Genomic DNA, 15,144 nt, shown 5'->3' on the forward strand with positions numbered 1-15,144 from the left:
GTGCCCTTTGCCCCAGATGGTGATACCGGTACCTTAAAGAAAGTTTGGGGAACCTGGTGCTGAACTGCAACTCCCAACATCCCCAGGAACACAGCCGATGACCAGAGGTGGGGGGCGCTACATATCCCCAACATCTGGAGGGCCGGAGGTTCCCCACACCTGCTTTAAAGTGTTGCTTTCAGCTGGGGTCAGGGGGGTCACAACAAAAGCACTCTCAGCATATTTAATTAACAATTTTATTTATTAATAAAGGAATATATATCACTGAATGACAAAATGTATAAGTTAAAGATGCACCCATATACCATTGTGGGAGGTGTGCTCGCATAGGCCTTGTGGAATAAACAGCAGGTGTTTAAAACAGAATTAATCTCTGTTGGCAAGGAGTTCCACAGGTCTGGGCTGATGACTCTAAAAGCTCGGTTTCTCATTGCTGTCAATGGAGCCTCCACAATTCAGGGAATATAAATGCATGCCCAAGAAATTTAAGAAATGAGCTCTCAGGTGCATGCTTGGGTTAAAATGGGGTTATGTGTCTCAAAAGGCTAAACTACAACTTTAAGGGACAGTGGCTACCAGATTCCAAAGAACCTGTTCTGTCTAGGGGGAAGGGGGGAAGGGAGAAACCTCAACAGGATCCCGAGAATACTTCTCTGTACAAGTATGGCAAGGACTACAACAAAACAGTGAGATATAAAAGGCAAGAGCAACAAGGGATTTCTTTGCAGCAAGCTAAAGCCAAGCGCTGCTGATCTTCTTCAGAAAACCTTTTCACAGAGTGTGCTCAGAAGACTAATCTCTATTCAGTACAAATACACTTCATGTATTTTTAAAATGATTATAGGAATATAACTGATAATAGAAATATATATGAAAAAATATATCCTCCAGTTTTCTTTATTTTTCCTTCTCCTTCAACTCCTCCTCCTCCTCCTCTGCCTCCTGTTCCTCACCTGAGGGAAAAGCCAAAGAATCACCGGTTAAAATTGGTGCCTGGTATGTGCAACCATAGGGATGCGGGTGGTGCTGTGGGTTAAACCACTGAGCCTAGGGCTTGCTGATCAGAAGGTCGGCGGTTTGAATCCCTGCGATGGGGTGAGCTCCCGTTGCTCGGTCCCTGCTCCTGCCAACCTAGCAGTATGAAAGCACATCAAAGTGCAAGTAGATAAATAGGTACCGCTACAGCGGGAAGGTAAACGGCGTTTCCGTGCACTGCTCTGGTTTGCCAGAAGTGGCTTAGTCATGCTGGCCACATGACCTGGAAGCTGTACGCCGGCTCCCTCAGCCAATAATGTGAGATGAGCGCGCAACCCTAGAGTCGGTCACGACTGGACCTAATGGTCAGGGGTCCCTATACCATTACCTTTATGTGCACCCATATGCTGTATTTTCATTATGCTATATTTTTATTATTTTTGGCAAGAAAATGCTCACAAGGAAGACAGCAAACCTTTGTGCCCTTCAGAGGCACATGCACAGCCTGCTACTGGCCTCCTGGGGGTGGGGTGGGGGTGGGATGCCACTCCTTCTACTCAGTGAAGGCGACCCTGGCATAGTTACCAGTTCGCCAAAAAGATGCACTGAACTGTGCTCCAGACTGGGGGCGTGGCGTGGTGGAACTCCCCTAAACCCCAGCCAGCGTAGCCAGCGTTCATCATGGATGATGGGACTTGAAACCCAACATCATTCGGAGGGCCACAAAAATACCTCTTGCTTGCAGCTCCTGGAATCTTGCGTCACGCTCCAAGATGTCTGCTTCAAACACCTGAAGGGCTCTGCAAAGTGCCTGATTATCCCTATATGTATTTTGCACATCCCTCCTAAGTCTCTCAACCACCATCTTCTGAGCCAGATTTCCCTGGAGAGGACAGAAATGGGTACACATTTACTCCAGGTGTTTACAGAAGACTCAGAGACACTGGTTAAAGAATTTGTGAATGACAGAAACAAACTTTGCAGGTGGGGTTTTGTATTTATGAAATCTACTAATGAAATTGAGATTTATGTGGGACGTAGTAGTTTTGTTTCTTATGTGGCAGGTTTAAAATACGCTCTCAGAGTATGCATCTGCCCCTTTTCTTTCTTGCACTGAACGTGTTTCTGTGAGGCTGCATGGGGAAGGTGATAGCAGCAAACTAAATAGTCCAGGGTGGCAACATTCTGTGGTCCGGTTCTCATAACTCGGATCTGTGTTTGTAGTTATGGACTCTGTGAAAATGAGATCTATACAGGGTGTAATAGTTTGTTTTCTTTCATGGAAAAGGTTTTAAATACACTGATGATGTTGACTGGCACTTGGACCTTTGGTTAAGTTTGATAATTAATTTGCTTGAAAACACAATGAATTTAAAGGAGGGATAGAGTGACTGGCCTGGTAGTGGAGACCGACAGTTGAGGTGGCTCTCGCAGCGATGGCAGCTGCATAGGAGCAGCAGCAGCAGCAGCAGCCGGTGAACCAAGTCCTGGCTGGATATGGTGCAGGACGTAGGACGGCTGGGCGCAAGACGACAGGCTGCACAGGAGTATCTGCGGTGGGAGAGGAAGCGGCATTGTATAAGGGTTGTTATTTTCTGAAGAAAAGGAGAAACAGATCGAGTATTCCCATTGCTTTCTCAGTATAGGAACCTTTTGCAGTTTTTAATCTATTCAATATGTCTACAACATGCATCCCAGAAGCAGAAGAGGCAATCAGTATATAACTCAGAGTGGGTGGCAGTATATCCATGGGTGACAAACACACAGTTTCCATCCCATAATGGCAAATCATGCTGATTTGTATCAAACCAATTAGCAATACAAAGCCCAGCAAAACATGTAATATGCAATATTTTTCTTACCCTTCTAAACCATAGTGCTTTTTTTGTTGTCTTTTCATTGAATAAAGCACCGTGTCTTTGTAATGGATTGCTCTGAAGTCATTTCAGCACCAGGTAAAAAAATATCCCCCCAATCTTCTCTGCCCCCCCAGCCCCCCCTGTCTTGTATTTTACCCAACCAAAGGTGGCAATCCCAGCCACCACCAAACTCCCAACTGTGGATGTCTTGATCTGAGCTGAATACAAAACCAGATGCTTTCTTCTTATTCCCAGCTGCAAAAACCACAAACACCAATTTAGGAAAGGCATCAAGTTGAGTCCTAAGGCTGCAATGCATCTCCATTCAGACCACAGCCTAATGAAAGTGCCGTGGCCAACACCCTCCACACAATGGAAAGGTACTGGTTTTCACCTTCATACTAGCATGCGGTGTAACAGCTATTGAGGAAAATGCCAAAAGCTCTCAGAGCCTGCTACACAAACTGTAAGAGTCTATCCAGCCCTCTTCCTTCCCTATCCCAACATATAACCAGCTCTTGAGTTTATAAATGAGTTCCCTTCCCCCCCCCACAACCCATTCCATATGCATCCCAACCCAAACTATCAGGATTTGCCATCTGGCTAACCTAACTGCAGCCATGCAGGAAAAGAATACAATGATAGTCAGATATTTGTAGTTCAGAGGATGCACACCTAAACAGCATAAGCACCCATTAGAAATGAGCCTAAGCAGACCAGTGCACATTCTCCCACCCAAAACCAAGTCAGCTCACCGCCAGAAACTGGAGTCCATGTTCCTGTAGCTCCTCCGGCAAATCTCATGGCAGGTTGGGAAGTATTCTGCCTGTTTCCCTGGGGAGCCTGTTGTCGGCCAGGAGGCACTTTCTATGAGACACATGACCCAAAGTAGATTTTTTTTATTCACACACTTTAAAGTGGAAGGATTTCAGGAGGAGATGCTCTTTTTCTGCATGTGGGGTGGGGGTTCCTTGTGGCTTAAAGACCACAGGATCACTATTCAGACCTGCATTAATCATAGAACCATAGAATTGTAGAGTTGGAAGGGACCACCCGGGTCATGTAGTTGAACCCCCTGCAATGTAGGAATCCTTTTGCCCAACATGGGCATCAAACCCACAACTCTGAGGGTCTCATGCTGTACTGACTGAGCTATCCAATTACTCTTTCAAGTAAGGGTGAGAAATGGGCTGTCATGTTACGGGCTAATGTTGCACGTCCAGGTAGAAGCACTCGTTGGCATTATTTTAGGCTCTATGTCAATTGACTTTGTGACATGATAGGGGGGAAGTAATTTTTTATTATTTTTTTAGATTAGGTTTACCTGCCACCTATTATATGGGAACCTCAAGACACTTTAAAATCATGTCAGAAAATATTTCAATCATTGAAATACAGCAAAATAAACAGGCCTACAGAAAAAAAGATGCTTAATATCTTATGTAATATTATATAAATAGCCCATACTAGCTGGCAGTGATGGAAAAACACGTTTCCCACCCAGAATTGCACTCATGTTTCTAGAAGGAACAGCAGAGGCTGCCCCCACCCACTGCTCTCTTCTCCCAGGCATCTTAAGACGCGAACAGCTCACTTTCTCTACCTGTGTGCCACAAGCCTGAATTGCAAGACAGTTCCCACTTTGGTACAACGGGGAACAAACATGCAGATAACGAGTTCTGAGGCTCCCCCAACAAAGCCATTTCCCTGGGCCCACATGCCACCCTGCTGCTGGCTGCCCACCCACCCACAGGAAAAAGGCGCTATTCTCCCCACAAACCGAACATCGCAATAGCACAATAGCGTGTGGGTTCTGCCAACTTTCCCCCACCTCTTCATCTCGATGTCGCTGGGCAGGAGCCCGCTCTGGAGCCCTGGTCGACGGGTAGTGGGGCCGGCGCAATTCAAACACTGGCTGCGGACGGCGCCGGGGCACCAAACTTTCCAGGCCCAAGAGAACAGAGGTGAGAATAGGAGATTGGATCCTGCAGTTCTCCCTAGCAGGTTGGGCAGGAGAAGGTTCTTCGGGCTTCTCGGACGGACTTTTCTTTTCCATTCCGAGGATGCGCCGGCAAGTCCTCTCTCCGCTTCGGGACACGCTCTGTCTCCTGGATTAGTCCGAGCTCCAGACACAGCAGCCGCCAGCAGAGATTCCCACCTGGGATGTGCAGCTTCCCCCAATTAACTGAGTTGTCGGGGAAAGGCTGGAGCTCGCGTGCTGCGGTCGGCCAATAGAGGAGGAGGAAGTGGGCAGTTCTGCCCCCTCCCCTCAAGGCGTTGGATGTGCTTGGGTCAGTTGCCCTCCTCCAATGCCAAGTATGAAAACTAAGTGCGATGGGATGTCTGAGAGCAAGTCAAGGCCACTAGCATGACTCAGTCCCCCTTTCTCATCCAAAATAGGTCTCTCTCTCTCCCTCTCCCTCTCCCTCTCCCTCTCCCTCTCTCTCCCCCCCTCTCTCTGTGTGTGCTGTGTGTTGTGTTCATCCAGCGACATCAAGCAGCTTTGTCAGAATTCCTCTAAAGTTACCTTTTGACTACACAGTGACAAGACTTAGTATATCGTTTATGATACACCAGTATTTCCAAACTTCACTCATTCAGTCTTACTATTTCAGGAAGTAAAACATTGCTTTCTTCACTGTCAGCTCTGAAATGAAATAAAAAAAATTCCTTCAGTAGCACCTTAAAGACCAACTAAGTTTTTATTTTGGTATGAGCTTTCGTGTGTGCATGCACACTTCTTCAGATACGTGTGCATGCACACGAAAGCTCATACCAAAATAAAAACTTAGTTGGTCTTTAAGGTGCTACTGAAGGATTTTTTTTAAAAAAAATTGTTTCGACTCAGACCAACACGGCTACCTACCTGTAACTAGCTCTGAAATGGTTGGCAAAGGGCGAAATTCCCGCAGCTCCGCTGTGTTCGTTACATCTTTAATGCTGTCCCGCTCGCATTCTCAGCTTCACTGGGCTACCTTGGGCCAGACCTTTATTTTTATTTTTTAACAATTATTTTTATTAAGGATTTTTTTGGGTTAGGGCCAGACCTTTATCAAGCTGAGCCTCGCTCACAGAGGGCGGTTGTGAAGATACACTCAGGAAAACACCCGAGCGTTTGTTTCGGGATTTGGAGAACCCTGGCATGCTGCAGGCAGTGGGGTGCCCGCTGACACGGGGAGGGAGACCAGGCTGGAAGGAACAAAGAGGGGGCATGAAGAACAACGAGGAGAACAGGGTCTGGAAAGGGGGGCGGGGAGCGATAACAGCAGATCCAGGATGGGACGTGCGTCCCAGGGGGAGCAGGATTCAGGCAGAGGAGGACGTCGGGTTGGGTGGGGATTGCCAGGAGCAGCACAATGTCCCTCAAACCCCCGGGTTCCACTCACCAGCAGGCGCCCCACGTGGCCACTGGCCTCTTTCTTACTACAGCCTTGGCTTGAAGGTCCCGGGTTCAGCCCCAGATCTCTCCAGCTGAAAGGCTCTTGGCGTGAATATGAAAGGCAGCACCTGTCAGAATAGGACATACAGAGCCAGGATCTGACTATTATTTCGCTTCCTATGCCAACTGCCTTTTAGGGCACATCAGAGGTGGGAGAGAGAGGCATGCATTCATATATCCCAGGAGTGGAAAACTTTTCATCCTCCAGATGCTGCTGAACTACAACTCTTATCAACCCCAGAAAGCATGGCCAATGGCCAGGAATGAAGGGAGTTATAGTTCAATCTAGCCCCACCAGCTCGCTCACCCCTGCAGCACCCCAGAGACCAGCAGCTTCCTTCACAGAGGTAGCAGCAGCTTCCCTTTGCAGAGATGGGGGGGGGGAGCACTCCCATTCTGCCTTGGCACCAGCAGGCAAGGGGATGTGGGGCAGGGCAGAACTCCTGGCAGGCTGGAACAAAGGGGCAATAGCTCAGCAAACTACCCAAGTGCCAGCCACGGCTCCTGTGAGCACTGAGCACAGAGGAGAGCAGGGCATGGGATTGGTTGGAAGTGGGCATCTTACTAAAGACTGTGTGGAGGGTGCCCTTGCAACCAACCATTGCCCAAATCTACTCCTCACATAAATGTTGGGAGATGTGTGTGTGTGTGTGTGTGTGTGTGTGTGTGTGTGTGTGTGTTATTTATTATTACTACTTTCTTCTTTCAAAATTTTATGCGCCTAAGAATTTTGTGCCCAGGAAAATTGCCCCGTGATCCTGCCTACACGACGCCACTGTATTTTTCCCAAACCACAACCAGGACAGATTTCTGTCTGTTAAGGGGCTTACAGTTGTGTCTCCCAATTCTCTTCCATGTGCAAAGCTGCCTTAGTTCAAAGGTTCCTCACCTGTGATGTTACGTGTGATGGTGGCATTGGAAAAATGATCCCCTGTGAGCCACCCCCCCCCCCACTGACAGCCTCTTATAGGCCATGCTGCCACAATGAAAACACAACCCCAGGAACTCAGGTATGATAGCTACATTGCCAACCCTCACCCCAAACAAGGATTGACCTCAGGCTGCCAGATGACTACCCAAGAGCCCCCATCCTGGCTCTGACATACCCACACAGCATAACAGCATAACCCTGTGTCAGTGGGGATAAACACTACCCCCATAACTTAGGCATGTCCAGTTCATGACCTCCCATGTTCTGTCAGCCAGAGTGGAATCAAACTACAGGATGTTGTAAAATTGATCTGAAATATGTTATGTGCCCTATTCCACTCCCAGGGTGCACCAGTGGGCTCACAATAAGATGAATTCCACTGAATGCTTAAACATTCTTCAGAAGCTTTTGTCATAGAACACAAGTGAGGGCCTTTTGAGGAAAAGTTTCCATAAAAGGAGGAGAGCTTTCTAAAACATATGGGGCATGTAACCTCTACATGGTCAAAAAATAGAGGAAAGGTTAGATAGGAAAGCATTGCAGCCCTTGAAGTCAGTCCGGAATATTTTCAGGATGGCTGCTGTAGGTTGAGAGGTTTTTATCTCACTTGCTCTCAAGACACAACAAAATCAGGAAGAAGCACAAAAATGATGCAGTACAGGAATAACATACGGTAAGTCACAAGTGGAGAGTTAGAGCATCACCACTTCAGATTCAACTTCAGTTGAGTTCATTTTAATTTAATATAACATAATTCATCCTATATCATTTATACCAGACTTGATTGTCAAAAAAAACTTAAAGCAAGTTTACAAAAACACCTCATGGAAATGTTTAATGAAGCAGCGAAATACAGGCACACATTTAAAAACACTGCAATGACAATTAAAATCAGCAGTAAGCAAAGGGCTTTCCATACCATGCAGCCTTCCACATGTCTTCCAAAGGCCCCTAAACCAGAATGCTTTACGGAGGTGTGGGGAAGAGTACAGTGAAGGCAGCTGCCTGGGTCCCAAAGTGATTGGTGCTGTTGCACTAAAATATAGATTTCTTGCAAGTGTGGAATGAGTCTTACATGGCAGCTGTAACAGTCCCAGTTGTGCAGGTTGAGTAGCACACAGGGTGTAAAGCAATCCCTCAAGTGTAGTAGATGCCAAGCCACTAAACAAGGGGCTTGAAATACCTGCAGTGCCACATCCACATCTGTTCCGCAGGTGTCTCTAAAGTAAGGTTACCATATTTTTTTTCAATGAATCCGGGGACACTTTTCAACTTCCTACTATATAGATGGATTTTGTCAGGGGACTGATTTGTAAATCCAGGGACTGTCCCCGGGAAATGGGGACGTCTGGTAACCTTACTCTAAAGCAGGCATCCCCAAACTGCAGCCCTCCAGATATTTTGGCCTACAACTCCCATGATCCCTAGCTAACAGGACCAGTGGTCAGGGATGATGGGAATTGTAGTCCAAAACATCTGGAGGGCCGAAGTTTGGGGATGCCTGCTCTAAAGCCCCCTCACCTGTGCTATCTGTATATCACAAATGACCAAGCATCAACAAAGCCTGCACACCCTCTTCATCCCTAGAAGTTACATTTCACCATCTCTTTTCTAAAGAAATGGGTCTAAATCTCAGTCTTCCTCTACTCTGGTCAAGGGTCTGAACATTTTGGAGCACGTCTTTACAATAACTTGGGTGAAGGAATGGAGGGGGTGCTCAACAAATTTGCAGTGACACCAACCTGCAGCTAATGCTGCAGAAGAAAGCATTCAATGTGGCCTTAACAGATTGGAGAACTAACAAAATGAATTTACAAAGCTTCTACACTTAGGCAGAAATAATAATGCACAAATATAGGATGGGGACACCTGGTTTGACAGCAGCGCATGTGAAAAAGATCTGTGGGTCTTCTTGGGTCTCAAGATTAACCTGAGTCCTGGAGGAGAGGATTGCTGATGGCTCTAGATATGACGACTAGGCTCTGCCTCCATTGTTGGAGGCAGTGGTGCCTCTGCATCCCAGTTGTTGGAAACCACAGGAGAGAGTGGCTTTGTGCAAATCTTGCTTGTGGGTTGGCCTCTGTGAGAACAGGGTGCTGGACTGAATGCTGGAGTGAATGGGCCACTGGTCTGATCCAGAAGACTCTTTGGATGTTCACTGCTGAGGATCTCATGAGAGATCTTCCACAGGAACTGGGATGAAGGAGGTTGCAAGACATTGGCCAGGGCAAATGTTTAGACATAGACTGGTGCAGACAGTACTGGCCTGGATGGGCACCTCATCTGACCTGGTAATAAAGGATTTTTTGATGTTCCTCTGGATGGAGATGGTCAAGAGATGGTTGCCGCCTACGGATTCCCCACTTCTGGCACCACTTGTGTTTATGTTGAGCACCCAAGAGCTACAAGCTGCAGCTCAAGAATGACCAGAGCATGGACCAAGAAGAGGCCCAAGGACCTGTTGCTGGAAGCCACAGAAGTGGAGGTGCTCTTTTGCCCCAGACTTGGTTGTGTGCTTATTTAGGATAGGCTTAGGATGTGTGTGCAGGAACTGAGGAGGCAGAACAAAAAGTATTTTATTTATTGTGAAAGCAGTCAGAGGAAGGTGTGTGGTCCTTGCCTTCAAGCCTTTCAAGAGTCAGAGGTGTCTGCAGCATTATTTTTCATCCAGGCACACTTCAAGGACACATTCCATCTAGGGGAAAACACACAAGAAAGTTATGTAGTCTCCAGAGAGTAAGGAGGGGCTGAGAGAGGTGGTTTTTTTTGGGGGGGGGAGTTGCATTTGGGTTTCTCCACACTTGGGCATGCAAAGAAGCATGCTCCTGTCGTCATCATCATAAGATGTTTGTCTACAGTTGCACCTGGTCGTTGTTACCTGAACAAGTCCCTGATTGGTGGCAATTGGCTGTGGCAATATTACCAAGATTGCTGCATTTCTAAGATGGAGAAGGCAGGCTGAAGAAGGTTATGCAGAAATAGTAATACCAGTACTAATTTAATACCTGCCATTCCTCCCAAAGGAGCCAAGGGCAGCAAACACACAGGCAATAAAAGAATAGTTACAGGTAGGTAGCCGTGTTGGTCTGAGTCGAAGCAAAATAAAAAAAATTCCTTCAGTAGCACCTTAAAGACCAACTAAGTTTATATTTTGGTATGAGCTTTCGTGTGCATGCACACTTCTTCAGATACCAGAAGATATCTGAAGAAGTGTGCATGCACACGAAAGCTCATACCAAAATATAAACTTAGTTGGTCTTTAAGGTGCTACTGAAGGAATAAAAGAATAAAAACACAGAAGAAAAAACTTGTAGCCCTCCAGATGTTACTGGACTCCAACTCCCATCAGCCCCTGCCAGCATAGCCAATGTGGTCAGGGATAATGGAAGTTGTAGCTCAGCAAAACCTTGTACAGGTTTTCCCCACCTGGATTTAAATACATATAATCAGTTCCAACATATGCAGGCTAGAATAGATATATACTTCAAGGGCTTACTGGAAGAAAAGGGTCTTCAGCGGGTGTTGAAAAGACAAGCAGGTGTTGAAAAGTGTCTGTCTATTATTTTAAGGAGAGGGAATTCCAAAGGGCAGGGACCCCCCCCCCCCACTAAAGACTAAGTTCCTATATTGTGTGGAAGGGAGCCCGTGATCAGATGGTTTTAATGGAATCATTACTAACAGCATCACTATTGCATTTTGTGAATATGGCTTTAAAAATGGACTGGGCAATTTCATGAAGGCTAAGACTATCAGTGGCTACTAGCCGGGATGGTTATGCTCTGCTTCCATGACTGGAGGCAGCAATGCTTCTAAACAGAAGATGATGGAAACCAGAGGAAAGGAGAATGCTCTTGCTCATGGGCGCTGCTTTCTGGCTTCCCACAGGCATCTGAGGGACCACTGTGAGAGCAGGAAGCTGGACTAGATGGGCCACTGGCAGGTTCTTCTCATGCTCTTTTAAGCCAAATGCAGCCAAGAGGGTGGCATATAAACGAGGAAAGCAATAAATAAATGACCCTGTTTAATGCAGGGAATCAAGGGCTATAGCATTCCCAATAGCTGACTGGAAGGTGGCATAGCTGCCAAGTTTTCCCTTTTCTCGCGAGGAAGCCTATTCAGCATAAGGGAAAATCCCTTTAAAAAAGGGATAACTTGGCAGCTATGGAAGGTGGCAAGGATTCCAATATTAACAGGGCACCCCTTTCTTCCTGCATTGCAGGGGGTTGGACTTGATGAGCCTTGAGGTCCCTTCCAACTCTACCATTCTATGATTCTGAGAGTTCCCACACAGTGCAGAAATAGTTTACATTCCCTTTGTCCCAGGCATTGCATTGTTTTGGGTTTTCAAAGATACCAGGAATGCATAAAACCGCTTCTTATCTTCTTCGTCTTCTTTTTCTTTTACACAGGAAAGAGCAAAACACTGGCACTGAATAATTTCCCAGGCTCCCAGCTGCCATGCCTTCTTCAAACTCCTGATAGCAAACTGATCAAGACCTGGACAAGTCAAAAGCTAGATTTGAATTGCTTTTAAGTTGCATGATTTGGAAAGCTAAGTTTAGTAAACAAGGCAAGTTTACAGCTTACCTCACCATATGAAGTACTCCACTTAGCCATCTCTCCCCCCCCCCAAACCTGGAACAGGTCACCTCCTGCAAAAGAGTTGAAGCAACCACTCTTTGAAGTGCATTTTGAAGTTTTTCTCCCCCTCTCTGAGTATTTATTGCATCAGCATACTATGCTGGCAGTCAGAGGAACATTTTGGTCCCTCTTTCCCAACACTAGAGCTGGGAAGCTGAATGTGGGAAGACCCAGCTGTTCTTCACACAGCACAGAGTCAGACTCTGGGACCCCCTCCCCCAGGAGACAGTGACGGCCACCAACGTGGATGGCTTCCAAAGAGGATTCAGTAGATTCGTGGAGAGGGCTCGACTCTCAATGGCTCCTGGCCGCAATGGCTATGCTCTGCCTCCCCAGTTGGAGGTCTTCTGAATACGAGTTGCTGGAAACCACAGGGGAGGAGGGGTCTCTTTTGCTGGGATACTGACTGGGGGCTTCCTCCCTCTGGGTGCCTGGTCAGCCACTGAGAGGACAAGAGGCTGAATTACATGGGCCATTGGCCTGACCCAGCTGCATGGCTCTTCCTGTGCTCTTTAAAAAAATGTATTTGTAATTTCCCATTACATAGGTTCAAATTCAAATTAATATTAACATACAATAACCATCAACTTCCCTTCCTTCCCCCTTCCATGGTTCAGTTTTCCATTACGATTGCATATGCTAATTATTTTTTTTATTTCCCCCATTGTATCTTCACTTAATTTAAACTGCTGAATTTATTCTAACCCTGCTAATGTTTCCATCAGTTTCCAATGATTCTACAAACGTTTTCCAATCTTCCTTAAAGGCTCTTCCCGTGTTCTGAGGCACAGGGCTGCCCTGCCACAGCAGGAAGTTGATGCCACTGTTGCCTGCAACCCTTTGCTTGTCTTGCCGGCAAATGAGGCTGAGTAAGACAGAGGTTTCCTATTGTGGGCATGGTAGGTGCAGCCACTATCTGCCACACAACAGGACTCCTGAGCCACCTGAGTCTCAACTGAGCCTCTCCAAACCTTCTCCCAATGCAGGTTCCAACCCTAGCCCTGGTTTCTCACAGGCACTTAGTTGGCCGCAGTGAGAACAGGATGCTGGACTCAATCAACCACCAACCACCAACCTCCATTTCTTCTTCTCTTTACATATAAATTCCAGCTTTGAAATTTGCTATACGTACATTTCTCTTTAAACTTTGATTTCCCGCCTTTTCCTCCCTGCTGCTCTTAATGTCGTCCCATTTACATACTGCATTCTAATAAACATTTCAGCTAAGACATATTATTCTATTTCATATATTATCATTTTATATCCTGCACACAGTTTCAACTGATTATGATATCATTGCCAAATAGATGATTACCAGAAAAAAAAACCTTTGATAATTTCAAGCAGCCTGATTGGAACAAATATGAACTATATTCTCTGCATGTTCTTTTAACAGAGATGTAGTTTGTTTCAATCTTTTTCTACTGGCCTAATGTCTTTCACTTAAAATTATGGTTGCCTTTTTATGTAGAAAAGCAATTCCTAGTAAATCATCAGTGAATGTCTCGAGCATTACTACTCTGACCTTGGTGGATTTAAAGTGACTTTCTCACACTATCATCGGTTGCATTTTTGTTCTAAAAATATGTAAAGCACATAGCAGAAAGTGGCGAAATAATGTGGTCAGTTCTGTCGAGCACTGAACATTTAATGCAAAACTACCTGCAACTTTCAAAATAATCCAGATTTACTTTGAAAACCACCTTCAATGATGATGATGAAGAGGATGTAGAGGATGTAGAGGATGAAGATGATGAAGATGATGAAGATGATGAAGATGATGATAATAATAATAATAATAATAATAATAATAATAATATTCATGTATTCCAGAAGGGGCTCATTCTTGGAACGTGGAAATGCTTGGAACATGGAAAGAAGTATACTCCTTTTTTCACATCAACGAACCCACAGAGGGGAGAAATTCTCATCAGAGAATATCCCAATACCTGTAGCTCATGAGATGGGGTTCTGTCTTATGTTTCTGAGTACAGTACTTTCAATGTACACCCCCCCCCCTCAAGTTCTGGGCACTGTGGTTTGTTAAGGGCTGCTGGGAATCATAGTGAACTACAATTCCCAGAATTCTCAGGGGCGAGAATGTGCTTTGCAGTTATGGTGTGAACAAAGCCCCGTGGAACAATTTTAACAAAGTACAGTTTCTCATTTAAATGTCAAATAAATGACTCTGTTCTCACTCATCACAGTTAACAGCCATTCTTGGTTTATATGTCAGTTTATTCCTATTGCTGAAAAGGTGCCGAAAGCTGCAGGTTCCAACAGTGGCTTTTGTGACACGGAGCGTTTGACAGCATAGAACTGACAGGCATCATGGTCGAGGGAAGTAGAATCATTTAATTTATTAGACTTATTAGTTGCCTGTCACCCAAAGCTCTGCAAGTGACTTACAGCAAATGTAGAAAAGGGTGTGTTCCAAATGCTTCTGTGTCTACTTTCATCCATCTCAATGTAAATTGGTCCTAGAAGCCGTCATCAAGTGACAGAGGCCACACCCCAGGAACAGCTTCGACTGGCTGGGGAGTCGAAGGGGGAGGGGAGCCAATGGGTCTCAAACCCTCAGTAAGTTAGGGAGTTCCCCTGCATGCAAAGACAGGCTCCGGTGGATGGAGCAGATGGGACCAATAATGGGTCCAACTGTTAAGGAGGCGGTTCCTGCATGTGCTGGAGACGGAAGTGAGGGGCAGGTGGGGCTCGTCCACCTGGGAAGGGAGCCCATTTGGGAAAAAGAAAACTCTGATCCTAAACCTCCTCTGTCTTGCAGGATATCTCCAGGAGAAGGAAAGGCTAAGGAATAAACCCTACACAATCTGGAGTGGAGTCCAAAAAGCAGTTGGGCTGTCGCCTTGTGTGCCTCCTTCCAACAACTCTTGCAGCCACGCTGTTGCCTAATGCATTGCTCTGCTTTCCTCTGGACTCCATCAGTGAGGCCGAGAGGGGGATCTTGTCATCTGGACATCCCAAGACCTCCAGACACACTGCCCAGGCTTGTGCCCTGGGGAGGTCACTTCAGTGCTGCTAGCCCAGCAATTTGGCTTCAGCCCCCAAGGCACATACCATGGTTTCTTCAGACAGAGGGGTGCCTACAATAACCGTTTCTCCTTTTTAAATTCACATTTTAGCTGGTTGGCTTAAGGCATCACTATTATTTTTCACTTTTTTGACTGCCCTTTTGGGCAAATCCAGTATATCACAAGCCATGCATTTCCAAAATTAATTTCCTAATGAGTTGCTTGTGCACAGAGAAACAAATCCCCACAATGAACCAAGGTTTCCTGGCT

At 46.0% G+C, this 15,144-nt stretch overlaps 1 long non-coding RNA gene across 1 annotated transcript; it reads right to left on the reverse strand.

Annotated features, from left to right (window-relative positions):
- Nucleotides 1–222: 222 nt before the first annotated feature.
- LOC132591509 (uncharacterized) lies at nt 223–4,974 on the reverse strand. Its single transcript, XR_015948617.1, has 4 exons — nt 4,666–4,974; nt 3,590–3,701; nt 1,708–2,526; nt 223–953 (listed from the first exon to the last, which is right to left on the reverse strand). It is a non-coding gene; the product is annotated as an uncharacterized LOC132591509 (long non-coding RNA).
- Nucleotides 4,975–15,144: the final 10,170 nt, after the last annotated feature.

Source organism: Zootoca vivipara, chromosome Z2 (genome assembly GCF_965207765.1).
Source record: "Zootoca vivipara chromosome Z2, rZooViv2.hap1.1, whole genome shotgun sequence".
Lineage (NCBI taxonomy): Eukaryota > Metazoa > Chordata > Lepidosauria > Squamata > Lacertidae > Zootoca > Zootoca vivipara.